The sequence below is a fragment of the Macrotis lagotis genome, chromosome X (assembly GCF_037893015.1).
Source record: "Macrotis lagotis isolate mMagLag1 chromosome X, bilby.v1.9.chrom.fasta, whole genome shotgun sequence".
NCBI classification, from domain to species: domain Eukaryota; kingdom Metazoa; phylum Chordata; class Mammalia; order Peramelemorphia; family Peramelidae; genus Macrotis; species Macrotis lagotis.
In genome coordinates this window covers 346082707-346108643 of record NC_133666.1, presented here as the reverse complement: position 1 = coordinate 346108643, position 25937 = coordinate 346082707, and the positions used below count along the sequence as shown (strand labels likewise).

Sequence of the window (25937 nt, the reverse complement as noted above, 5' to 3'; positions counted from 1 at the left end):
CTAAATCTATGATCCTAGGATCTCAGCAGAAACTCTAGTTGCACTGGGATTGCTGCTCACCTTAACAGCAATATTTCACCTAATTCTTTTTAGTAAACATAAAATAACTTGTTATATGCAGGATGGAATAAGGAAGTAAAGGACAAGAAGACTTACATGATGCTGACTGTCAGAGCTCAAAAATTGGATCTCATACTTTTTTTTCTTTATTTTTCTTGAGGTTTCTTTGGGGCAGATCTATGTTTTCTTTCACAGCATAATTATTATGGAAATATTTTGCATGACTATACATTTCTAACCTATATCAAATTATTTGCTTTCTCAATGAGGGGAGTAGAATGGGAAGAAGAGAAAAAAATTGAAACTCAAAGTTTTAAAAATGAAGTTTAAAACTTGTTTTTACATATAACCGGGGAAAAATTAAATCAAATTTAAAAGAAAAGAACTGCAATGTCAGGACATAAACCCATTTCCAAGGCACTCTGTCGTCTTTTAAAATTGAAGAGCCATGTGACTTGCAAAGAACTTGTAGGACTGGAAGTAGAGGACAAAAATGGAAGTAGGAGGCAATCAGAACTGGGAAAGAGGGAGCCAAGATTACAGAATACACATTAATTCATTTTCAGGACACTTTACATGTGATTTGAGATTAAATACAAACTCAAGTCTGGCATTTAAATCTCTCTTTTTACCTTTCAAGCCTACTCTGATAGTCTCTACCTCTGCACACTTTGCCATACTAGTCTACATGCTGCTCTTCTCACACAGCACTCCATCTCCCACCTCTTTACCTTTGCCCCAGCTGCCGACATGTCTGGTAGCCCCTCTCCTTACCGCCACCTCTTTTCATCTCTAGTTTTCTTCCTGATTCAGTTCAAGCAGCTCCTTCTGGTGCTTCAAGGTAGGAGGGCTTTTTCAGCAGCCCCCAGATGCTCAGTACTCAGCTACTGGAGCCTTCCCTCCCAAAATTACCCGGTGTCTTTTTCCTGTGTGTTTTGAAATACCTCTATGTGAATTTTGTTATGCCTATAAGAGCTGTTTTACTTATGTTTTTAAATGCCCAGCACAGTGCCAAGCCCATGGTAAACACTTAATGAAATACCCGCTGGCTTGTTGGCGGAAGCTGGCGTGCAGTTAGATAACATTCTTTACAGAAGGTTCCGTAACTTCTAAAGGCATATGAGTATTTTGAATGAATTTCTGCAGAACTCATTGGAATTTTAATGGCCTGGGATAAAAGATCCCCCACAGCTTAGATCCACAGAAGAGTATGACTGAGATTGAAGTAATTTAGCTGAGATTAACACACTCAGCAGCCACAGTAGGATATTTTATAATATATTTGAAAGTAGCTTTCTTTTCTTCCATAGAAATGAAAAAACAAAAACAAAAACAAAACAAAAAACAAAAACGCTTTCTTTTCAGGTATTCACTTTGGATCTCACTCCCCACCCCACCCCCTACCCCCTACCCCCAACCCCTGAATTCCAATTTCTTCTATTGCTTTTCTTTGGTTCTGAGGAATGTTATGAAATGCTTTCACATTTGCCCCTAACATGACTTCAAAATCACATGTCACAAATGTTCATTCTGGGAGGATACGTTGCTTTAAAAATTGCTGTGACCCAAAGGGTGTATTCTCTCCTTGCCATAAGGCAGGGAGCCAGGATATAAAGCCAAACCAAATGGTGCTTAGATCTGGGCTCTAAGTCGACTTTGCTTTGGGGAATAACATATGAAATTTTAAATTATTTTACTTAGATAGAAAAAGAGATTGCTGAGTTTACTTTCTATTTCTAATCTTGGGTTCCCTTTTCCTTCCTTCAGCTCTTTCTAGGGGACTAAGACACTTCCACCGCTGTGTTTCTTCTACTGGGAGCAGAATCTCTATTGAGATTATTTACAGGGACCAACCACTCAGCAGCTGTGACATGAAAGTAGCAATTGCTCCTGTTTGAGTAAAACCTAAACTTGGGACCTCACCAGTTTCTTTTAAGGTTATCTCTTCTTTCCATGGAGGTGTCTCAAACGTATTTTCCCCTCAAGCCTCTTTAAAACAGTGCTGGGCCAGAGTCAAAGATGCTGCTCTTGGGCCAGGCAATAAAAAGTTGGATCTGTTGCTACATGGAAGAACTTGCTCAAGGTGCTGTTAACCTGTCTTTGGCTGCAAAAACAGGAGGATACATAGGAATCTAAATATGGGTCTGGAAGGCCTGCTAAAAGTCAAACAGTCCTCTCATTTTACATATGAGGAAAGAAGAAATTTTAAAAGTCAAATAGCTTACCAAAGGCAACACACAGGCAGAAGCAGAATTTGAACCTAGATCCTCTAGACTCCAAATCCAGTTTTCTTGGTACCAAGAACATGCTTTATGCTTATTTGGAATGCAGAATGCATGTATGCATTGAAACAGTGTTATCCATAATGGTTAGGTTATGAAGTCAACAAATAAAAAAACAACCAAAAAACCAATCTACAATATATGTAAAATGAGAAGTAATGTGACATAGTGGGCACAGCTGGTCTCAGGTTTAAGAGTGTCAGACAAATAAAGGTTAAGTTATCCTGTGCTGGTCACTTGACCTTTCTTCTTTTCTCCCTTTTAAAAAAAATTATTTTATTTTATTTTATTTTCAGTTCTGAATTCTTTCTCCTTCTAACCCCTAGCTATTAAGAAAGTATGAAAAAGAAACACTAATATGTATAGTCATGTAAAACAAATTTCTGTATTAGAAAGAGAAGAGAAAAGATAGTAGAGGAGAGGTAAAAAAGAAAAAGGGAAGAAAGAGGAGAGAAAAAAAGAGAAGAGAAAAAAAGAGGAGAAAAAAAGCAGAGAAGAGAAAAGAGAAGGAAAAAAAGTTCCAATCTGCATTCTGAATCTACTCTCTCCCTTTTATGTTCCATACACTTTTGATATCACTTTTTATGTCTAAATCATATACCCATTTTGAGCTTATCTTGGTATACTATGTGAGATGTCAGTCTTTGCCTAGTTTCAATTTTCCCAACAGTTTTTGTCAAATAATGAGTTCTTGTACCCTTAACTGAGATCTTTGAGTTTATCAAATACTAGATTACTGGGTTCTTTTCTTCTGGATATTGTGTACCTAATATGTTCCATTTTTCAACCTCTCTATTTCTTACCCAGTATCAAATTGTTAGGACTATTATAACTTCATATATTTCATAGTATAATTTGAGGTCTGGTACTGCTAGGGCCATCTGGTTCCCCCCCTTTTCTTTTTTAGGTTTTTGCAAGGCAAATGGGGTTAAGTGGCTTGCCCAAGGCCACACAGCTAAGGTAATTATTATTAAGTGTCTGAGGTCGGATTTGAACCCAGGTACTCCTGACTCCAAGGCCGGTGCTCTCTCACTGAGCCACCTAGCAGCCCCTTCCCTTTTTTTTAAATTGATTTCCTAGATATTCTTGACCCAAAATGTAATCTATAGATACAACACCTAAATCCTATATGAAGTAGAGTTCAGAAGGAAATGTGGTCATGTGATTGATGTTATTGATGTTCGGTCAGTTTTTAGTCATATCCAACTCTTTGTGTCTCCATCTAGGGTTTTCTTGGTCATTTCCTTCTCCAGATTGTTTCACAGATGAGGAAACTGAGGCAGGAGTTGTGAATTTGTATCCCATAGAGAGAAATACCCTCTGACCTGACTGGTACTACAATTATAGATACAAATTAAATGTACTCCCAATAAAGTTAAAGACTATAAATCAGGGACTTAGCCACAGGAGAGCAAAGTGACAATAAACATCATTTTACTTGCACAGCTTGGGCTGTTTTGGGGAGAGAGTAGTAGCTCTCTCAGCAGCAGCAGCAGCAGTAAAGCTCTGAATTCCTTTAATAATACAAAAGGATACTACATGTTGTAGTATCATTTTTTTTCTGAGTAAAAATAGTGGATAATTGCCCTTCTTGGATTTCTCCTAGGGTGTGGGGGCTTGTGATAGGGAATTGAGTTCACAGTGAGAAAAATAAAAATTTCTGAAAGCCAGAGTTTCTAGGTAATTAGCAATCAATTTATTAGGCTAGCAAATAATCAATAAATTGATGTCAGTGGTACTTTCAGAAACCAAAGATCTTGCATAGAGTCTATTCATTGTTTGGAAAAAGGGATGTCCCTGAAGGCAAAAATCAACTCTGATTGGTTAACAATATGAAAGAATGAATATTATAATGAAGTAGGCTTTTTTTTTAATAAGGGACTTGGGGATGTGACTGATCAGGTCAGCACTTTCCCAGATCCTTCTGCCTCCAACAATATGTACAAAAGAATCTATTCACCACCAAGTCCTACCTGAGTAAAAAGTTGTGGGGTTATAGTAAAAATTCCACCTAGCTAGGATTGTTCTGGTTGGTGTGAATTTGGGGGCAGGGTCAGAAATGTCCTTAAGAGGCTGGACTTTGAATAAACAAGCAAAAAGAAGAGGATCTTTGAATCCTGTACATAAAATTGATCATTAATATAATAAGAAAATGATCATTTTTCTCATCTAGATTATGTCTGTTCCTGATGAGGTTGCAGAATGTAGGGGTTGAAGGATGATCACATGCTGGGGAATGTGCTTTCTGTGTACCATGATGCTAGACTATTTTGAAACATATTTACAATTGTGATTTTAAAAAAATCTATGTATGTATATATTATATATACATATATAGATATTTATCTATCTATCATCTATCAACTATGAGTATGTCTTTGTAGATGTGAAGAGAGGCTAACCATTGACCCAGCCCTGGTTCAGGATCCTCTTGATGCTGTTCTCCCCTGCTTCTTGCAGACTCCCACTGAAATCCCTCAGAGAGACTTTAGAGCACAAGTAGTCATTCTATTCTGGCCTCCTTACCTCAGGGAAGGATGAGCCTTTTTGATTATCTACATTCAAAAGAAGCAAGCTACATAGAACCTTGGCCTCTCCTCATTTTGATTTCTCTTTGGGTTCTTCCTGATAAATATTGTGAGGGACAATGTCATGAAGGGAGAGGCCTTGGCCCTCTCCCCATCCAAGGCCACATGGTCTTATGAAAACAGGCCTTGGTTCTTTGCCTCAATATTTATTCTTTCATTTTAGGCAAAGGAAGTTAGAAGCTACAAACTTTTGAGTTGCAGAAGATGAGGAGAGCACACAAGGTGAGCTGAGTCTTTAGAGGCGGTAATGTTGATGGGGTTTGAATCTCATGGAAGGGGCATGTCTGCCCCAGGAGGGGGTTATTGCTCTTGTGGGCTAATGTGTGTGTGTGTGTGTGTGTGTATATGAGTAAGTCTGTTTAGATGTATTTCATAGGGAAAGTAGATATCTCTAGATTCTCCTGATCGCTTTTCTCCAAAGAAGACTGATTTCTGCCAGGAGGGGAAGTAGGAGACTGGGGCCAGAGGGTGACCTCTCTTCTCTCCTCAGAGAGCATGGCTAGGAGAAAGAATTTGCAAACTGTTCTCTTGAATGCTATCCCTTTAACAGGAAGGGAGTGCCCCTAACTATATACTGTATAAAAAGGTTCCAACAGCCATTTGTACACTAAGACTGTCACACATAGGAAATGGGGAAAAAAATTTATCCAATTTGATAGCAAAAAGATATTGAGAAGTTATACTATATTCAAATATACCAGTCTATATACAGAATAAATGAGCTCTTCAAGAGAGAGACAGAGAAAGAGAGACAGAGAGAGGGAGGGAGAGATAGAGAGAGGGAGATGGACAGACACACACAGATAGAGAGAGAGAGAGAGAGAGAGAGAGAGAGAGAGAGAGAGAGAGATCAATCCCCAATCTCATCCAAAGGGAAATTCTTTAAAACCTCGTGTGTGGTAAATTGGATCCACTACATGAGGGCTTCTTCCTAGAATCTTCAGAGATTCTGAAGAGAACCTGGAACTTCTGTATCCAAGGCATCTCTTCTCCCAAGCTCTTGCCAACTCCACCTTTCCCACAAGTAACAGGACATCAAGTAATCCATCTCTACCACTGAGGAGTGTTGTGTTTATGCTGAAATTTGCAATCCCTTGCAAAAATCAGTTGGAGCAAGCATGAAACCTTTAACTATTCAGCATAAAGACACAGGCTGTGTATTAAAACAACAAAGGAGATTTCCCCTGGTATCTCAGCTTCAGTTCCGTTGAAATAAAAATAAAATAAATGCATATAACATTATATGCAATACAGATGATATTTCTCAGAGAATCACTTGAGAGGGTACTAGAGTAACTTATTGACATGGTCACTGGGAAGCCAATTAACCATTCTCTGAGCTCTAATTTTCTCATTTATTAACTGGGAATAACAAAGCCATCTACCTCCCAGAATTGTTGAGAGGATCAAATAAGATAATGCATATAAATTGTCTTGTAAGTTTTAAAGGGTTATGTAAATGTTAACTCTCACTATTCTTGCTTTCCTTTCAGTATGACCAGTCTAGTCAGTCCTATCCTGGACCAGACCAGAGTTAAGCTGATTTAAGAGCCCTAGGAATTGCCTGGGGTGGAGGAATGGGAAGGCTTCCAGGGAGCAGCTGTTCAGGGGGTGGAGAAAGCCTGGAATCCCTGGCAACATAAGGTTATCCAAGGTGAATTCCATTAGTCCTCCTGGGTTGAACATTCAAAAAAAGTAAGGGACAGATGTCAGCTTTGGCCTTCAGTTGTGGGAAGCCCTTATAATAAGCCTTTTTATCTTAATTTATTCTAGCTAACACCTTATTTCTTCCTATTATCCTGAGATGTTCTCTCTCTTGAGGATGGCTAAGTCTTTAAGATCAGACTGGTAGACCCTCTCTATGCTCTCCCAAAGTGATTCTGAATCTGAACAGAAACCTAAAACAATTCGCAATATGTCTATATTTTATTTCAGTGTTTTCCCAGTCAGAAACAGTCAACACATTTCTTGTACCAGATATTTTTTAGAAAATCTTCTCCTTGGAGACATACATTTTCATGCAATGATATACTCTAAAATTCATGTATTTTTAAAGGGGCAAATCTGTTTTTATTCTTTGTATTATTTTTAAATATGCCAAAAGACAAAGTTTTTAGAGATACAGAATTAAATTTATTCATGGAAATTTATTCCAGTGGGTCTTAAAAGCTTTTTTTTTTAAAGACAACTATTAAAATATAGATACCTATGGAGATATTTACTTAAGTTCTTATCATCTAACTCACTAGAAGTAATTGATTTGTGAACAAAGGTATTTGAAAAAGAAGAGGGATACCCAATCTGGGAAATTAGTCCAGAAAGGAAAGATGGGAGAGTGGTCATGAAAATAAAGATGAGAAAGTATCTTTGCATCTGACTTAGGGTCTTTCTTTGATATTTTGTCTAGGGTAGGTTAGCCCAACTCTGAAGATTTTCTAGCCTAAATTATCAAAATCTTATCTTACTAGCAAGATCCTCTCTAGATTTCTGGATTGTTCCCCTGGGGTTAATCCAGGGCGTACAGGTGAATCCCAGAGGCTTACAAATTAGATTTAATAAGTTTGTTTAAAAATTATACCAAAAGCTCTTTTCATAGTGGCAAAGAATTGCAAATTGAAGGGATGTCCATAGGATATTCATGGAGAATGGTTGAAGAAATTGTGGTATATGAATATGATTCACACTATTATTCTATAAGAAATCATGAGGGATAGGGCTTCAGAATAGCCTGGAAAGACTTACGCAAATTGATGCTAAGTGAAGTGAGCAGAACCAGAAGAACATTATACACACTAACAACAACAATGGGTAATGATCAACTATGATGGATTTGTTCATTTTAGCAATACAATAATCAAAAACAATAATAAAAGACTTGCAATGGAAAATCTATAACCAGAGAAGGAACTGTGGAGTTTAAATGCAAAGCAGAGCTTACTATCTTCAATTTTCAAAAGTTGTCTTATATATTTTTTTCTCTCTAATGTTTCTGTCCTGTTTTGATTTGATTATTCTTTCACAACATGATTAATATGGATCTATGTTTAGCATGGTCATACATGTATAGCCTATATTAGTTTGCCTTTGGGGAGAGGGAAAAAAGGAAGGGAGGTAAGGAAAAAATGTAAAACTCAAAACCTTGCAAAAAAATTGTTGAAAAATACTGCTGCATATAATTGAAAAAAAATAATAAAATATCTTAAAAAATTATCCCAAAAAAGTGATGTTCTCTCTATGCTCATGATTGTGGACCAGACTCGTGACTTTATTAATTTAAAAACATTATTCTCAGAAGGGCTCCAGAGGCATAATGAAGAATGCCAAAGGGGTCCATGACACAATAAAAGGTTAAGAAATTTTATTCTATGACTATAATTTGTACAAAAGGTGCTGATTCTCATTGGGAGTAGTTTCAGCTAATTAACAAGAATTTTAAAAATATCTAGTCTGTATCATCACCTAAAGGCTGGACTTATGAAGAAAATAAAAAATAACAGCAGTTCCTACTCTCAAAGAGCCAACAATCTAAGGGGAAGACAATATGTCAACAACTATGTTGAAACATAAGCCTTCCCTCTGAACAATCTCCCTTTGATTCTGTATACATCTGTGACATGTTTGGCCTTCACTTTTCTTGAAATCTATGGAGTCCTTCTCTGAATGGTTTACAAAAGAAACCCTTCATAGTGAAATGCAGTTATCAAAATATTAAAAAATAAAAGTTCCCATGTGCCTGCTACTTTGTGCTAAGTGCTGATGCTGTTGTTTTTTCATTTTTTTTTAAGGTTTTTGCAAGGTAAAAGGGGTTAAGGGCATGCCCAAGGTCACACAGCTAGGTAATTAAGTGTCTGAGACTGTATTTGAACTCAGGTACTCCTGACTCCAGGACCAGTGCTCTATCCACTGAGCCACCTAGCCATCTGTTTTTCTTTCATTCTTGCCATGTCAGGCAATTAAATTAGATTAAATGATGGAGAGCTAGCAAAGTCACCAGCCTCATTTTCTCCTCCGGAGCAAAGAAGGGTAAAAAAAAGGTCTCTTTCTCAAGGAACTTATAGTCTATTGGGGGCAACAACAAGCAAAAAACTATGTACAAACAAGATATAGACAAGTTAAACTGGGGAAATCTCAGAGGGAAGGCTTTAAATTTAAAGGGTATGAAGAAAGGTTTCTTACAAAAAGTAGGACTTCAAACTGAGACTTGAAGGAAGCCAAGAAGGAGATGAAGAGAGGTTTGCTTAAAAATGCAGATATGCTTATCATGTCTTACTCTTTCCCTCAACAATTCAATTCAACAATTGAATAAACACTTACTGAGAGCCTGTAGACTAGCCTCTAGGCACTCTATAGGCACTAAGGTCACAAAGACCAAAAAATTGAGATAGTCTCTATACTTATTGTTATGTTCTACTATAGAATATAGCATGTTTAAAATAAATAAATTCAAAATTATTTTAGAAAAGTAAAAATAGAAACAATTGAGGTATCTAGAAATGCCTCTGTAGGAGGTAGCATCTGGCTGAGACCATGAAAGAAGTCTGGGATTCTAAGAGAGAGACATGAACAGAAGCCACAAATATAATATAGCAACAAACTTTGGCTTTTTCAATTTTATCATATTTCATCTACAAATGAAAAGGGAAAGGAGAAAGGAAATAGCTTTCTCAAATATCAAGAATAGATATTATAATTTACCACCAACCCACAGAGAGTACTGGCACAAAAACCAACTTTACCACAGGACCCCAATTAGCAGTGTTAGGAGAGAAGATTGAGATACTTGAATACTCCCAAAAGAAGGAGTCTGGAGGATTATGGTCTCTCCCAGTATTTCTGCTTCTCAACTGAATTTCTTTTGTTGTTGTTGTTGTTGTTGTTGTTGTTTTTATCATTTATTTATTTTATTTTATAATATTTATTCTCATTTTGTACAATGTTTTTTATACATTAATAAAATATTCTTGTTTAAGAGTAAACAAAATACCCCCTCCCCCAGAAAAATATAGACTCACTTGAGCGATAAAGTAAAGGGGAGAGAAAAAAATTAAAATTAAAATTAAAAAATAATAGTAATAACTGTAGGTATGGCCAGGTGGCACAGTGGATGGAGCACCAGCCCTGGAGCCAGGAGCACCTGAGCCCATATCCAGCCCCATACACCCAACAATCACCCAGCTGTGTGACATGCAAGCCACCCCAACCCCACTTCCCTGCATAAACCAAAAAAAAAGGGAAAAAAAAGACCTAAAATAAATTAAATAATAATAATAGTAGGGGTGGCTGGGTGGCAGACAGAGCACTGCCCCTTTAGCCAGGAGCACCTGGGTCTGAATCCGGCCTCAGACACCCAATGATCAACCTGCAATGCGGCCCCAGGCAGGCCACCCAGCCCTATTTGCCCTGCACCCCCCCCCCCCCCAAATAATAATAACAAAAAATGTGCTTCAATCTTTGTTACAACACCAACAACTCTGTCGTGGGTGGATCACATTCTTTATGATAAGTCCATCACAAAAGTTACTTCCATATTTTTCCACCGTTGCCATTGCTGATAGCAACTCCTTCCTTTCTTATTTCTCCACTACCATGTACTATATTTTCTCTCTCCTTTCATTCTGTCTTTGCTGTAGGGTAGCTGAGTGGCACAGCAGACAGATCCCCAGCCCTGGGGACAAGAGGCCCCAAGCCCCCCTACCACCCCTTAGGCCTAGCATCCACCTGGCCCTATGGTCCCATACAGGCCATCCAATCCCAGCCCCTTGCAAGAAGTAAAAAAGAAAATGTGTTATATTTGACCACTCTCCCCCCATGGTCCATCCTCTCCTCCATCACTCACATCCCCACCCCTTCCCCCTGCCCCCCCCTTCTTACTCTAGATGCCTATACCCCATTGAGTATATATGCTGTTTCCTCTTCTAGCCACCTCTGATGAGAGCGAAGATTCCCTCATTCCCCCTTGCCTTCCCCCCTTCCATATCATTGCAATAGCTCATTGTAATAAAGAAAAATCTTATTATATGAAATATCTTGACCTATTCCCCCTCTCCTTTTTCTTTCTCTCATTACATTTCCCTTTTTTCTATTGACTCCATTTTTACACCATATTTTATCTTCAAATTCAGCTTTCTCCTGTGCTTCAACTATAAAAGCTCCCTCTACCTGCTCTATTAACTGAGAAGGTTCATATGAGTATTATCAGTGTCATTTTTCTATACAGGAATACATTCAGTTCATCATCATTAAGTCCCTTATATTTTCCCCCTCTCCTCCAATCTCTATGCTTCACCTGAGTCCTGTATCTGAAGATCAAACCTTCTGTTCAGCTCTGGCCATTCCAACAGGAACATTAGAAATTCCCCTGGTTCATTGAAAGTCCATCTTTTTCCCTGGAAGAGGACATTCAGATTTGCTGGGTAGTTCATTCTCAGTTGCATTCTAAGCTCTTTTGCCTTCTGGTATATTATATTCTAAGCCCTATGAGCTTTTAATGTAGTTGCTGCTAAGTCCTATGTGATCCTGACTGCAGCTCCACGATATTTGAATTGTGTCCTTCTGGCTGCTTGTAATATTTTCTCTTTGACTTGGGAGTTCTGGAACTTGGCTATAATATTCCTGGGGGTTGGTTTTTGGGGATCTCTTTCTTGGGGGGGATCTGTGGATTCTCTCCATTTCTATTTTGCCCTCTGATTCTGGGATATCAGGGCAATTTTCCTGTAGTAATTCTTTGAAAATGATGTCAAGGCTCTTTTCCTGATCATGACTTTCAGGTATTCCAATAATTTTTAAATTATCTTTCCTAAATCTGTTTTCCATATCAGTTGTTTTTTCAATGAGTTGTTTCACATTTTCTTCTAATTTTTCATTCTTTTGGTTTTGAAGTATTGAGTTCTGATTTCTCATAAATTCATCAATCTCCCTAAGTTCTATTTGTCTGAAGGATTTTTTTTTCCTCAGAGAGCTTTCTTATCTCTTTTTCCATCTGGCCAATTCTGGTTTTTAAAGCATTCTTCTCCTCAATAACTTTTTGAACTGTTTTATCCATTTGACCTAAGCTGGGTTTTAGCATGCCATTTTCTTCAGCATTTTTTTGGATTCCCTTGACTAAGCTGCTGACTTCATTTTCATGTTTTTCTTGCATCTCTCTCATTTCTTTTCCCAGTTTTTCTTCTAACTCCCTCATTTGATTTTCAAAGTCTTTTTTTGATCTCTGTCATAACCTGAGGCCAGTTTCTGTTTTTCTTGGAATCTCTAGATGCAAGAGCTTGTTCTTCCTCATCTTCAGACTGAGTGTTTTGATCTTTCTTGGGCTCACAGGCAAAATATTTCTCATTGGTGTTCCTCTTGTTTCTCTGCTTGTTCATTTTCCCAGCCTGAGCCTGGTTTTGGGGTGCTTCCTGAGCTTTTGGGACACTCCCACGAAGGTCTCAGTGTGTGAGGCTCTGTCCTCCCTCCTGATCTGTGAATGACCATAAGTGCCCCCCTCTGCCATGGGGCTAAGGTAGGGGGCCCTGCTGTTTTATGGGGGGGCCTAGACTACGATCAGGATCTGAATGTGTTCAGAGCCCCAGCCTCCTGTTCCAGGGGCAGAGGACAGAGCTCAGCAGTCTCTCTCTCTTCACTCCCCTCCCTCAGGTCAATGGGCTCATGCCCTGGGGGCTCCTGCTTACCAGCTCTGCCTGCTTCTGGTTCCTGGATCTGGACTGCCTTGGCCACGCTGCTCGCTGTGTACCCTGAAGGCTGGGCTTCATGTGCTCGCTCTGGCAGAGGTCCCCCACTGTTCCCCCAATTTGTGCCCGTGCTCCCCAGGGCATAGGTCAGGAGATTCCCCCACTGCTCTGAGCCGCAGCTCCCAGTGCCCTGGGGCTGCCTCCAAGAGGCTGAAGTTCTTTCGCTCTGGTGGACCACCCCTCCAGCAGGCCGCCCCTCCAACCCTGGGGAGCAGAGCCTTTCTGCTCTTTTCCAAGTTACCTTGAGTAGGAGAACTGCCTCACTGGGTCCCTCTGTGGGTTCTGTCTCTCAAAAATTTAATTAGAGTCCTTAGATTATAAGTTTTATGAGAGAGCTCCTAAGACACGATCAACTCTTGTCACCATTTTGGCTCTGCCCTCAACTGAATTTCTACTACTATCTTTGCAGTCAGGAGTTTGGGAAGTCGGGAGCAATTCCTGGGTAGTTTCCCTGTCAAATTTGCTTGAATCCCTTTAGAAAAGATGCTTAGGATCATGGGAAAGGAGGAAAATAAATTTAGTTACTTTACCTTTCTCAACTTCAGTTTCTTCATCCAGAAAATGAAGGATTTGCACTTTACCAGATGATCTCTTAAGACCCCTTCAATCACTAAATTATTTGACTTTTTTTTCAGATTCTGAACCCTGGAGAGTCAGGCTAAGAATTTTAAAATCAAATCTTAATTTCATGCATACAGTTCAATAGAATTTCAAGAAACCAAGAGACTATATATTGGTTTTAGGTTCTTGACTTTATTGTTTCATTGGTTTCTAGTTACTCACCATCTTGACCATTCCAGTTCTTCAATGCCCCTCATAAAAATGACACAGTGCTAAATGCCTAGAAATTACATAGTACCAAAGGTAATACAAAATTCCCCTTCCCATCCTTATTAGGACTTTGTTCCATCTTCACCCCAGAAATTACTCTGAATTTACTTATCTGTGTACGTATTGTTCTCCATCACCCAAAAGAATATATATTTCTGTAGGGAAGGGACCATTTTTAATTTTGACTTTGTATTCATGGCACCTAGAATAGAATCTGGGACACTATAGATGCTTAATAAATGTTTTTTGAATCAAATTATCTAATTTATCTAGCACTAATTAGCAGTCTGCTGACTTTGATTTCCAGTTGAATTCTATGTGTCCTGCTCTCCTAACTCTCTGAACTCAGTTACTATGCTTCAATTATCTTCTCATCCCAGAAAATCTCTACTCCTGTGACTTCCTTTTTCTGTTTATGAATTTTCCTCCTGGAACCTTCATTTTTAGGAGAAAACACCAGGTCAGTCATCCTTCATTCCTCTCTTGATTCTACTTCTGATATTCCAAATTCTCCCTATGCCTCTACTCTTGGAAGCTCCTTGAGGTCAGGAGCTGGCCAATGCTTGACCTATTTTTTTAAAGTTAAAGTTGTAGATTTCATCTCTGAATATATTTGTAATAATATTATTTGATGATTAGGTTTCTGACAATTCTGTTTGGACTGAGTCTATTCAAATTCTGCAAAGAGGGTGACCCATTTGCAACCAATGTAACCTTTCATTTGGAAACTGACTTTTTTTAGTTTTTGCATGGCAAAGGGGGTTGAGTGGCTTGCCCAAGGCCACACAGCTAGGTAATTATTAAGTGTCTGAGGCTGGATTTGAACCCAGGTACTCCTGACTCCAAGGCCAGTGCTTTATCCACTATGCCACCTAGCCGCCCCAATAGATTTCTTTAAAAAAGAAACTTTCTTAATCCTGGGAGGGGAAAAAAAAACCTTAGAAAGTAGGAGAAATCATCAAAAAGGGAAGACATGAATTGGCCAACCCATGCTGGTCCCCAAGTTGAAGGCTGGATGGCTTTATACATTTCCTAGAATCTGCTTTTATCAAATTATGAGAATTTAATTATAGAGTGGGAAAAATTGTAGTGCTCATGAAAATCATTCCATCTTCTGTCACCAGAGTGTCTTCCTAGTGGTCCTCCTGAGAAGAGGCAGTGGAGGGTCAGTGGACAAAAAGGATTGCAGATTTAAAGTGTTAGGAAAAAAAAGATGGCAAGGCCTCTGATGGGTGGGATAGTAAATTTGCTGTTGTGATTTCAAGACCACTCATTTGCTCAAAAAACCCACTCCCCCATCTGACAAATCCTAAAGCAGGGAATTAAATCTCTCTCACCACAATTTGAAACAAAAAATATAAATTCCTTCTGAGAAAAGTAACATTAACTTAAATTAACAAAGAGTTATGTTTGAAGGGCACATATTAGATCCAAATAACTTTGGATATTACAGGAGGTTTGGGTATTGAAACCCCTATTGAACAGAGGGTAGAGGGGGGGGTTAGTGGGGGTAAGGGAAAAGAATTTCACAGGGGAAAGATTAAAAAAAAACAAAATCCTAGACTTGATAGGTCTGATTTATCTCATGGTTTTAGTAGGGCTGATTTTGTTTATTTACATCAAACTGGATCTGCCTTCAGAAAAGTTAGGCCAATTCAGAAGTAGAACTCTAAAATAGTTTATTTTGTTTATTCAGGGTCTTCTTATAGGATCATAGATTTTCATCTGGAAGGAAACTCATGGGTCATCTAATCCAGTAGTATTCTGGAGCTATCTTGAATAAGGGAGTGGATTGCTACATTTTTAGCTTGAGAATTAACATCTCAAAAATCAGCAAACATTACAAATGAGGGTTATAATGATTGTTTTCTTGATTGTCTATACAAGAAAATAATGGAGAAAAAATGTTAAAAATGAAGATTAAAATTGTCATTTGGGAGGGGGCGGAGCCAAGATGGCGACAGGAGAGAAACTTCTCTCAGTTGCTCTTTAGCAAAACTTATAAAACTACATTTTTGAGAGACAGAACCCACAGAGGGATTCAGTGAAGCAATTCTCCAACCCAAGGTAACCTGGAAAAGAGTGGAAAAGCTCGGCTCCATTGGTCGGAGGGGTGGCCCAGCAGAACAAAAGAACTTCAGCCTCCAGGAGGCAGCCTCAGGGCGCTGGGAGCCACAGCTCACAGCAGCAGGGGCAGTTTCCGGATCTACAGCCCAGGGAGCACCACGCACAATTTGGGGGAACAGCAGGGGGACCTCTGCCAGAGCGAGCATGTGAAGCCAAGACCTTAGGGCATACAGCAAGCAGAGTGGCCAGGGCAGCCCAGATCCAGGAACCAGAAGCAGGTGGAGCCGTAAGCAGGAGCCCCCAGGGCATGAGCACTTTGAGACTAGGGAGGGGAGTGAAGAGAGACTGCTGGAATCTGTCCTCTGTCCCTGGAATAGGACTCTGGGGCTCTGACTACATTCAGATCCTGATCGTAGTCTAGCCCCCCCACCATAGAACAGCAGGGACCCCCCTCAGCCCCTGGCAGAGGGGTGTGTTTATGGTCATTCACAGACCAGGAGGGAAGACAGAGCCTCACACACTGAGATCCTTGTGGGGGTGTCCCAAAAGCTCAGAAAGCACCCCAAAACCAGGCTCAGGTTGGGAAAATGAGTAAGCAGAGTAAAAAAGAGGAACAACATTGAGAAATATTTTGCCTGTGAGCCCAAGAAGGATCAAAACACTCAATCTGAATATGAGGCAGTACAAGCACCTGCATCTAAAGACTCCAAGAGAAACAGAAATTGGGCTCAGGCCATGACAGAGCTCAAAAAAGACTTTGAAAAATCAAGTGAGGGAGATAGAGGAAAAATTGGAAAAAGAAATGAGAGAGATACAGGAAAAACATGAAAATGAAGTCAGCAGCTTAGTCAAGGAGATCCAAAAAAATGCTAAAGAAAATAACATGTTAAAAACCAGCATAGGTCAAATGGATAAAACAGTTCAAAAAGTTATTGAGGAGAAGAATGCTTTAAAAAGCAGAATTGACCAGATGGAACAGGAGATAAGGAAGCTCTCTGAGGAAAACAAATCCTTTAGAAAAAGAATAGAACTCAGGGAGATTGATGATTTTACGAGAAATCAGTACTCAATACTTCAAAATCAAAAGAATGAAAAATTAGAAGAAAATGTGAAACAACTCATTGAAAAAACAACTGATAGAAAATAGATTTAGGAAAGATAATTTAAAAATTCTTGGAATAGGGGAGGGTTAGGTGGCACAATGGATAGAACACTGGCCTTGGAGTCAGGAGTACCTGGGTTCAAATCCGACCTCAGACACTTAATAATTACCTCGCCGTGTGGCCTTGGGCAAGCTACTTAACCCCATTGCCTTGAAAAATCTAAAAATAAATTATTGGAATACCTAAAAGTCATGACCAGGAAAAGAGCCTTGACATCATTTTCAAAGAATTATTACAGGAAGATTGCCCTGACATCCTAGAAGCAGAGGGGAAAAATAGAAATGGAGAGAATCCACTGATCTCCCTGAGAAAGAGATCCAAAAAAAAAAAACAACCCCCAGGATTATTATAGCCAAGTTCCAGAACTCCCAAGTCAAGGAGAAAATATTACAAGCAGCCAGAAGGACACAATTCAAATATTGTGGAGCTGCAATCAGGATCACACAGGACTTGGCAGCAACTACATTAAAAGTTCATAGGCTTGGAATATAATATTCCAGAAGGCAAAAGAGCTTAGAATGCAACCGAGAATCAACTACCCAGTAAAACTGAATGTCCTCTTCCAAGGAAAAAGGTGGACTTTCAATGAACCAGGGGAATTTCAAATGTTCCTGTTGGAATGGCCAGAGCTGAACAGAAGGTTTGATCTTCAGATACAGGACTCAGGTGAAGCATAGAGATTGGAGGAGAGGGGGAAAATATAAGGGAATTAATGATGATGAGCTACATGTATTCCTGTATAGAAAAATGATACTGATAATACTCATATAAACCTCATTTAATAGAGCAGGTAGAAAGTAGCTTTTGTAGATGAATCACAGGAGAGAGCTGAATTTGAAGATATATTGTGGTGTAAAAATCGAGTCAATAGATAAAAGGGAAATGTAATGGGAGAAAGAAAAAGGAGAGGAGGAATAGGCTAAGATATTTCATCTAATAAGATTTTTCTTTATTATAATGAGCTATTGCAATGATATGGAAGGGGGAAGGTGAGGGGGAATGAGGGAATCTTTGCTATCATCAGAGGTGGCTAGGAGAGGAAACAGCATGTATAATCAATGACATCTGGAGTAAGAAGGAGAGGAGGGAAACAGGGGGAAGGGGTGGGGATGTGAGTGATGGTGGAGAGGATGGGCCATGGGGGGAGAGTGGTCAGATATAACACATTTTCTTTTTTACTTCTTGCAAGGGGCTGGGATTGGATGACCTGTCCGGAACCATAGGGCCAGGTGGATGCTGCGTAAGGGGTGGTAGGGGGGGCTTGGGGCCTCTTGTCCCCAGGGCTGGGGATCTGTCTGCTGTGCCACTCAACTACCCTACAGCAGAGACAGTGAAAGGAGAGAGAAAATACAGTTCATGGTAGTAGAGAAGTATGAATGGAAGGAGTTGCGATCAGCAATGGCAACGGTGGAAAAATATGGAAGTAACTTTTGTGATGGACTTATCCTAAAAAATGTGATCCACCTGCGACAGAGCTGGTGGTGTTGGAACACAGACTGAAGCACATTCTTTATTATTATTATTTTCTGTGGGGTGTTGTAGGGCAAATGGGACTGGGTGGCCTACCTGGGACCACACAGCTGGGTGATTATTGGGTGTCTGAGGCTGGATTTGGACCTGGGTGCTCCTGGCTCAAGGGCCAGTGATCTGTCTGCCACCCAGCTGTCCCTACTATTATTATTATTACTATTTTATTTTATTTTGGTTCTTTTTTTTTTTGTATTTTGTAGGGCAATGGGGTTGGGGTGGCTTGCATGGGGTCACCCAGCTGGGTGATTGTTGGGTGTCTGGGGCTGGATTTGGGCTTGTGTTCTCCTGGCTCCAGGGCTGGTGCTCCGTCCACTGTGCCACCTGGCCATACCTATTATTATTATCATCATCATCATCATCACCATCATCATCATCATCATCATCATCATCATTTTCCTCTCCCCTTTACTTTAAGGTTTTTTTTCTTCAAGGCAATGGGGTTAAGTGGCTTGCCCAAGGCCACACAGTTAGGTAGTTATTAAGTGTTTGAGGCTGGATTTGAACTCAGGTACTCCTGACTCCAGGGCTGGTGCTCTATCCACTGCACCACCTAGCTGCCCCCTCCTCTTTACTTTATCGCTTATACAGGTCTATATTTTCTTGGGGGGAGGAAGTATTATGTTTACTCTTAAGAATATTTTAGTAATGTATAAAAAAAACATTATTTGTACAAAATAAGAATAAATAAATTAGAAAAAATTGTCATTTGTACTTTTTGTGGTCCAATTATTAAATATTTACTAGTATATATGACTGACTTATTTTATAGAAGAGGGAACAGAGGCCCATTTTCAAAAAGGTTTCAAAGGCACTTTATGACAATTTGTAATTTCCACCCATATTTCTTTTTTTTATTTATTTTTAACATGCTTTTAAAAAATTCTGCATGTTAAAATCTTGCTCTCTCTAGCTCCTTCCCTATACATTGAGAAGGCAAGCAATATTATACATGCAAAGTTATACAAATATATATTTTCATATTAGCCATTCAAACCCTTATTTCCTCAGCTGAATAAAAGATACTTAATTTGTTAATTATATTAGAAACAGAAAAGAGATATAAGCTATGCCTCCTATTTTTGTTTTAAAATAGCAACATCAAAAACAAACAAAAAGTGGAACAAGAAGAGTAGAATTCACCTCAGGGGATAGATGTTAGGACAGTAGGGCAGAAGTAAATTGTGTTTTGTATTCTCACTGGATTCAAAAAAATTTGCCAGCTCAGGACAGACAAGTTTTTCACATCAGGAATCACAGTGGCAAGGGGCCTACTTGGGAAATATGATATCTTTACTATTGGAAGAGATCAGACTAGAGTCTAAGCAAAGATGATTTCAAAAAGGCCCTTGTCTCCTGTGTTTAAAAAGTAGGAGCTTGTCCCACTTGTGTATGCCACCAGGCTAGGACACAATTTTCTGTTCTCGCTTCTGGTACAATATTAGCTAGATAAGCTGCTGATTGTGACTTTGATCCAGCTTCAGGAATTAAAGGTTCCCATATTATGAGAAGATGGAAAGAGTTAACTGAAATCCACAAAATAGAAAGATATGGGATCAATAAAATAGAAGTTCCTTGCCAGTAGGAATTGAAGTACAATCCAATTCCCTTTATGCATTCAAATAGGCATTGTCCCTTGAAGATAATAATCTTGAGGGTTTGGTTGTATTGGTGAAAAGTTTATTGAACTTAGGCTCAAGGGATACAAGCCTTGTATATAAATAACTTGCTTTTTGAACTTGACCATGTCATTTATCTTCTTTAAGTTTCATTCTTTGAGTGGTTTTAAGATTCACATAAAATAATACATATATAAAATGCTAAGATGCTTTGTAAAACCTACATAAATGTCAGTTATTATAATTTTGTAAATTATAATTGTCCAAATAGCCAATATAATTTAAGCTATTATTGCCTAAAACATTTTTAGAATTCTATGAATAACAGCAAATTATTGGGCTAACTAAATTAATTAACTTGCATAGTTAATGTATTCCTCCCTTGAACTTTGCTTCTGACTAAGTGTCTGTTTACCAGGAATTAACTTCTCTTGGTTTTTGAAGCCTCAGTTCAGAGAAGAGACAGATCACATCCCTCTCTTGTGTCATAAATATCATCTAGTTCCTTGTCTTCTCTTAAGATGCCTTTCACAAGAATATCCTGGGAGATATAAAAGAGTATTTCCAGGAGCTTTTTATCCTTATCCTTCTTTGGAGTATTAAAAGCCTTTCCTCATAATATACTATCACACTTTCTTGGTTGTTGATTGATGGGGTCCTACATGTCCCCAGCAATGGCACTGAAGTGGATGTATTAGTATTTGAGTTGATTGTTCAGTGTTTTCTGTGACTGAGATCTACTGATTCAAAGGGGGTACTGCTTGGTGTCTATGCTTGAGTGTCCTTTCCAAAAACTTGGATTCACTTTGTAAATTCCATCTAAGTTATTTTCTACATGCTACAATTCAAATACAAACTCCAATTAGCTGGTCTGTCCAACTGACAAAAACTGGTACCAGAAGTTGGGTTCAAGAAATTTACTCATTAAGGAGCAGCTGGGTAGTCAGTGGATAGAGCACCAGCCCTGGGGTCAGGAGTACCTGAGTTCAAATCATTGCCTCAGACACTTAATAATAACCTAGCTGTGTGGCTTTGGGCAAGCCACTTAACCACATCTGCCTTGCAAAATCCTAAAAAAAAAAATGTACTCATTAATCTCTAGTCAGGGAGGGATAATGGGGAAAATGTAGTATGATGGGAAAGGTGATAATAATGGGAAAATATTTTATCAATCCAGAACTGGAAAATTATAGCACCTGATACATGGTGGCTAAGCAATTCAATGGGAGGTGGTCAATCTCTTCATGGGAATTGAAGTGTTTCCACTGATGAAAACAGATTGTGATGGATGATAGTAGCTGCCTTGGGGGTGGTATCAATGGAATTAAAGACTACAGTATTTACTTGTTTTAATGGCATTAAAGAAAATATATATACATGAAAAGAAGTGATCTAGTGATTCTAGATCAAGGTAGGGTGTTCCATGAACAAGGAAGAAAGTAAAAAAGGGAAATTCAAGTTATTTTTTTTAAAGAAAGAGTTTAGGGGCAGCTAGGTGGTACAGTGTGGATAGAGCACCAGCCCTGGAGTCAGGAGTACCTGAGTTCAAATCTGGCCTCAGACACTTAATAATTACCTAGCTGTGTGGCCTTGGGCAAGCCACTTAACCCCATTTGCCTTGCAAAAACCTAAAAAAGATCTCTAAAGAAAGAGTTTATTTGAGTTTTACAATTTTTCCCCCATTCCCCCATTCCCTCCCCCCACCCCCCACAGAAGGTATTCTGTTTGAGTTTACGTTGATTTCATGTTATACATTGATCTCAGTTGAAGGTGATGACAAGGAAATCATATCCTTAAGGAAGAAAAATAAAGTATGAAATAGTAAAATTACATAATAAGATAATGCTTTTTTTTTAACTTGATGGTAATAGTCTTTGGTCTTTGTTCAAAGTCCATATTTCTTTCTCCGGATATGGATGATATTCTGAATTGCAGATAGCTCATAATTGTTCCTGCTTGTTTCACTGAAGGGATGAGCAAGTCCATCAGGGTTGAACATCACCCCCATGGTGCTGTTAGGGTGTACAGTGTTTCTCTGGTTCTGCTCATCTTGCTCAGCATCAGTTCATGAAAATCTTTCCAGGCTTCCCTGAATTCCCATCCCTCCTGGTTTCTAATAGAACAATAGTGTTCCATGGCATACATATACCACAGTCTGCTAAGCAATTCCCCAATTGACATTCACTTAATTTCCAATTTTTTGCCACCACAAACAGGGCTGCTATAAATATTTTTGTACAAGCAATGTTTTTACCCTTTTTTAAAAATCATCTCTTCAGGGTATAGACCAAGTAGTGGTATTGATGGGTCAAAGAGTATGCACATTTTTTTTGCCCTTTGGGCATAATCGCAAATTGCTCTCCAGAAAGGTTGGATAAGTTCACAGCTCCACCAACAATGTATTAGTGTCCCAGATTTCCCTGCATCCCTTCCAACATTGATCATTGTCCTTTCTGGTCATATTGGCCAGTCTGAGAGGTATGAGGTGGTGTCTCAGAGATGCTTTAATTTCTGTTTCTCTAATAAGTAATGATTTGGAGCAATTTTTCATATGACTATAGATTGCTTTGATTTCCTCAGTTGTAAATTGCCCTTGCATGTCCTTTGACCATTTGTCAATTGGGGAATGGGTTTGGTTGTTGTTGTTTTTTTGATTTTGCAAGGCAGTGGGGTTAAGTGGCTTGCCCAAAGCCACACAGCTAGGTAATTATATTATTAAGTGTCTGAGGCCAGATTTGAACTCAGGTACTCCTGACTCCAGGGCCAGTGCTCTATCCACTGTACCACCTAGCCACCCCGGAATAGTTTTTTTTAAAGAAAAATTTGACTCAGTTCTCTGTATATTTTAGAAATGAGTCCTTTGTCAGAAATACTAGCTGCAAAAATTGGGGAAACTCAAATTAGAAGAGGGAGCATTAAATCAAGTAAATGGAAAAGAAAAAGTTAATGTTCCCCCTCACTTCTGCTTATATAATGAGGAGTAGGGAAGGGGATCTGTAAAGCCAACTAAAGAAAGTGAACAAATATGTTTTTTTAAAATAGGTTTCATGATGAATATGAAGAATTCAGGAATATAGGGAAGAAATATAACCTGATGCAGAATGAATTATACATCACATGGAAAACAACATTCTTGACTGCAACATGGAAAGATCAATAAAACAAAACTGAATTCCGTGTAATTATAATGATCAAGCTTAGTCCAAGAAAAGTGTTGAGAGAATGTGCTTCCTTACTTTAAAGGAAGAGATGGTGTACTCTGATTATGGAATATTGTATATTCTGTAAACATTGCTATTTACATGGGCTTATGAGTTAGACTGATCATCTGAGCCAATTGCTTTCTCTATTGAGTAACACCTTGTAATGGAATCCCTGAAAGCAGACTATCTTGTTTATATATTTAAAACTTCATTATCTCCACTGGTTGAATGAAGGATTCAGCAGAATCATTTTTTTGAGTCTAGCCAGCTAAGGACATGATTTCTTGGTTCCAATTTTTTTTTCAATAAAAGGACAAAGTTTGTAGTTCAGTTCAAAACAGAAGTGGGATTCAGTTGGTTCACACCAGTTTGGCAGAACTGATATAAAATTTTTTGTTGAATTTGGCAAACTAGCTATTAAAATGGCACTTGTAATCAGGGTTCTCTCTAAGGTGAGTGCCTGGCAGCTGTCAAATGTAGAAATCATGAATTTACATTCCTTACTCTTTTTTTAACATTTATCTGTGCAACAGTTTTCTAAGCACACATAGTAATGTTCATTCTATTCATAGGTGAAAAAAAATTGATGGAACTATGCTTATAAAATTTATTTATTCATTTCTTAAATCTCATTATACCTTTGTTGGAAATACTATATTTAAATTCCCTTGTTTTGTTACTTCAGTAAACAAATATGTAACATAAAGAGAAAAAGTGCCAAACAATCAGGGGATAAAAAGCTCTCATTTGTTTCAGTTTTGTGTTATGCCCCAATTTCCCCCAAGATATTATGAGTGCCCTGGTGTTCCCTGGACAGTGAAACCAGTAGGAAGTTGGTACACAATGAACCAATAAAAAATAGATCTCAAGAGTTATCACCAATTTTGGAAGACATACAAGTAAAAGAAAAAAAGAGTTAGAACAGGTAGAATGAGTTTTAGTTCTGCTTTTGTACCACCATTGACTGCTGTGCTCTCGTGGCTACTTTCACTCTATAAGAATACATTTCCTTATTGTAATATAACATAATCTAGTTTTGTGTACCTCTTTTATTGTTCTTATTTGAGTATTAAATGCTTAAAACACCAAAGTACCTTTCAGTATATCTTTTTGTATACTTAAAATGGTCGTTTGGGCAGAGAACTGGCTGTTAATTTATTTGATTCTACATTGGATGAGAATCTTTGTTCCCAGAATCATATTTAAACTGTTTCTAGTTATTTGAGTCTCTATTCTCTTCAGCTGAATTATTTTAAAAAGTACACATTTATTAAATATATACTTTAAATTTTAATGAGTTGTGATGGCAATACAGCAAGATAAAAATATATTTCATCACAGGAAAAAAGGCAGTTTTACTTCAATATATTAAAAGTACAATAGAAAGGAGTCAGAAAATACAGATAAAATAATTGATGGAATCAAAGACATTAGTGGGGGGATTGCTCTGAAGAAAGAGGATCATCTCATGCTCTGAAGTTGAAGCAAAAATGCAGAAAGACTTTAGAAGAGATAGGAAGGGTTGGAATAACCTCCAAGGGCAGTGTGATGGGAAGTTGATTAGAGAAGAATGAAAGGAATGCTGTGCAGCAATGAGGGCCAAGTTGAAATTGGATAATATAAAATAGTTCTTGCAATTTAGATCAGCAAACATCATTGGAGTCCCACTGTGTGTAATGCACTGTGCTGGTCCCCGACAGATACAAAAATAAAGGCAGCTGTGGTATGGTGTCAGAAGCACTGGATTCTGAGCCAGAACACCTGTGCTTGCATTCCTGTCTTAGCTGTCACTGACTGATTTTTTTCTGGGACATTTCTATGAGTCTCAGTTTCTTCATCAGTAAAGCTATGACAATATTATCTGAAGTACCTACCTCATAGTATTATTTTGAGAGTAGAGATCATCTAAAACCTTTTATATTTCTTGAAAGTTGTATTCCTATCCATTATATCACTATTATTATTGATATTCCTTTATTTATTTTTTTGCATTCCCTTTACTTAAAGAAGCATATTAAGCCCAAGATAATTTATGCTTCCTGGGTTGAGTTAAGGTGGGTTTCAAGACTGGGGGAAGCTGCTGAACACAGGAGTATAACCCACATCCCCCTCAAGAAGATATTAAGAGCTTACTATGAACTAAGCACATAGGATATGTGCTTATTGGCCAAAAGACTGAACACACACTCCCTAGGGCCCAGAGTTTCAAATATATTTTTATGTCCTTATTTTATACATACTTATAAGTTTATATATTGCTTCCCATTATATAATTAATCTTCTTAGGGCAGAGACTGTTTCATATTGATGTCCTTGCTCTACAGAGCTTAAGATGTCCTTGCTCTACAGAGCTTAAGATAGTTCCTGACACATTTGTTGTTATTATTGTTCAGTCATTTTCAGTCAAGTATAATTCTTCATGTTCCCATTTAGGATTTTCTTGGCAAAGATGCTGAAGTGGTTTGCCATTTCTCTCTCCAGTTCATTTTACAGATGAGGAAACTGGGCAAGCAGGATTAAGTGACTTGCCCAGGGTCACAAGTTAGTGAGTGAAGCAACTAGATTTGAACTCAGATCTTCCTGACTCTAGGCCTGATTCTCTTATCCATTTTATCACTTACCTCTCACACAGTAGGCACTTAAATGCTTATTCATTAATTGACTGAGTAATTGTAATATCTTCTAGCCTTCCAGGAGGATAACTGAGGTACTTGTCAAAGGTCTTGCTGAAAAGTAGGTAAACTCTAGTTAAAACATTCTGGTGACCTAATAAATCAGTAATTCTGTCAAAAACAGAAAAAAATTTGGTTTAGCTTGGCCTGTATTAGATACAGTCACATTGACTCTTATGATAGCAACTTCCTGTTCTA

The 25937-nt window shown here is 38.4% G+C and overlaps 1 long non-coding RNA gene across 3 annotated transcripts in view; it reads left to right on the top strand.

The window, feature by feature from the left end:
• Nucleotides 1–24046, top strand: part of LOC141500197 (uncharacterized) — a 46110-nt gene extending 22064 nt beyond the window's left edge. Inside the window, exons 2-4 of one of the 3 annotated variants that reach the window (XR_012471889.1) lie at nt 1828–2143; nt 5094–5152; nt 22907–24046. This is a non-coding gene — a long non-coding RNA (uncharacterized LOC141500197). Of the gene's footprint in view, nt 1–1827; nt 2144–5093; nt 8183–22906 lie in introns of those variants that run through there. The other 2 variants (XR_012471888.1, XR_012471887.1) reach the window with 2 other exon arrangements.
• Nucleotides 24047–25937: the final 1891 nt, after the last annotated feature.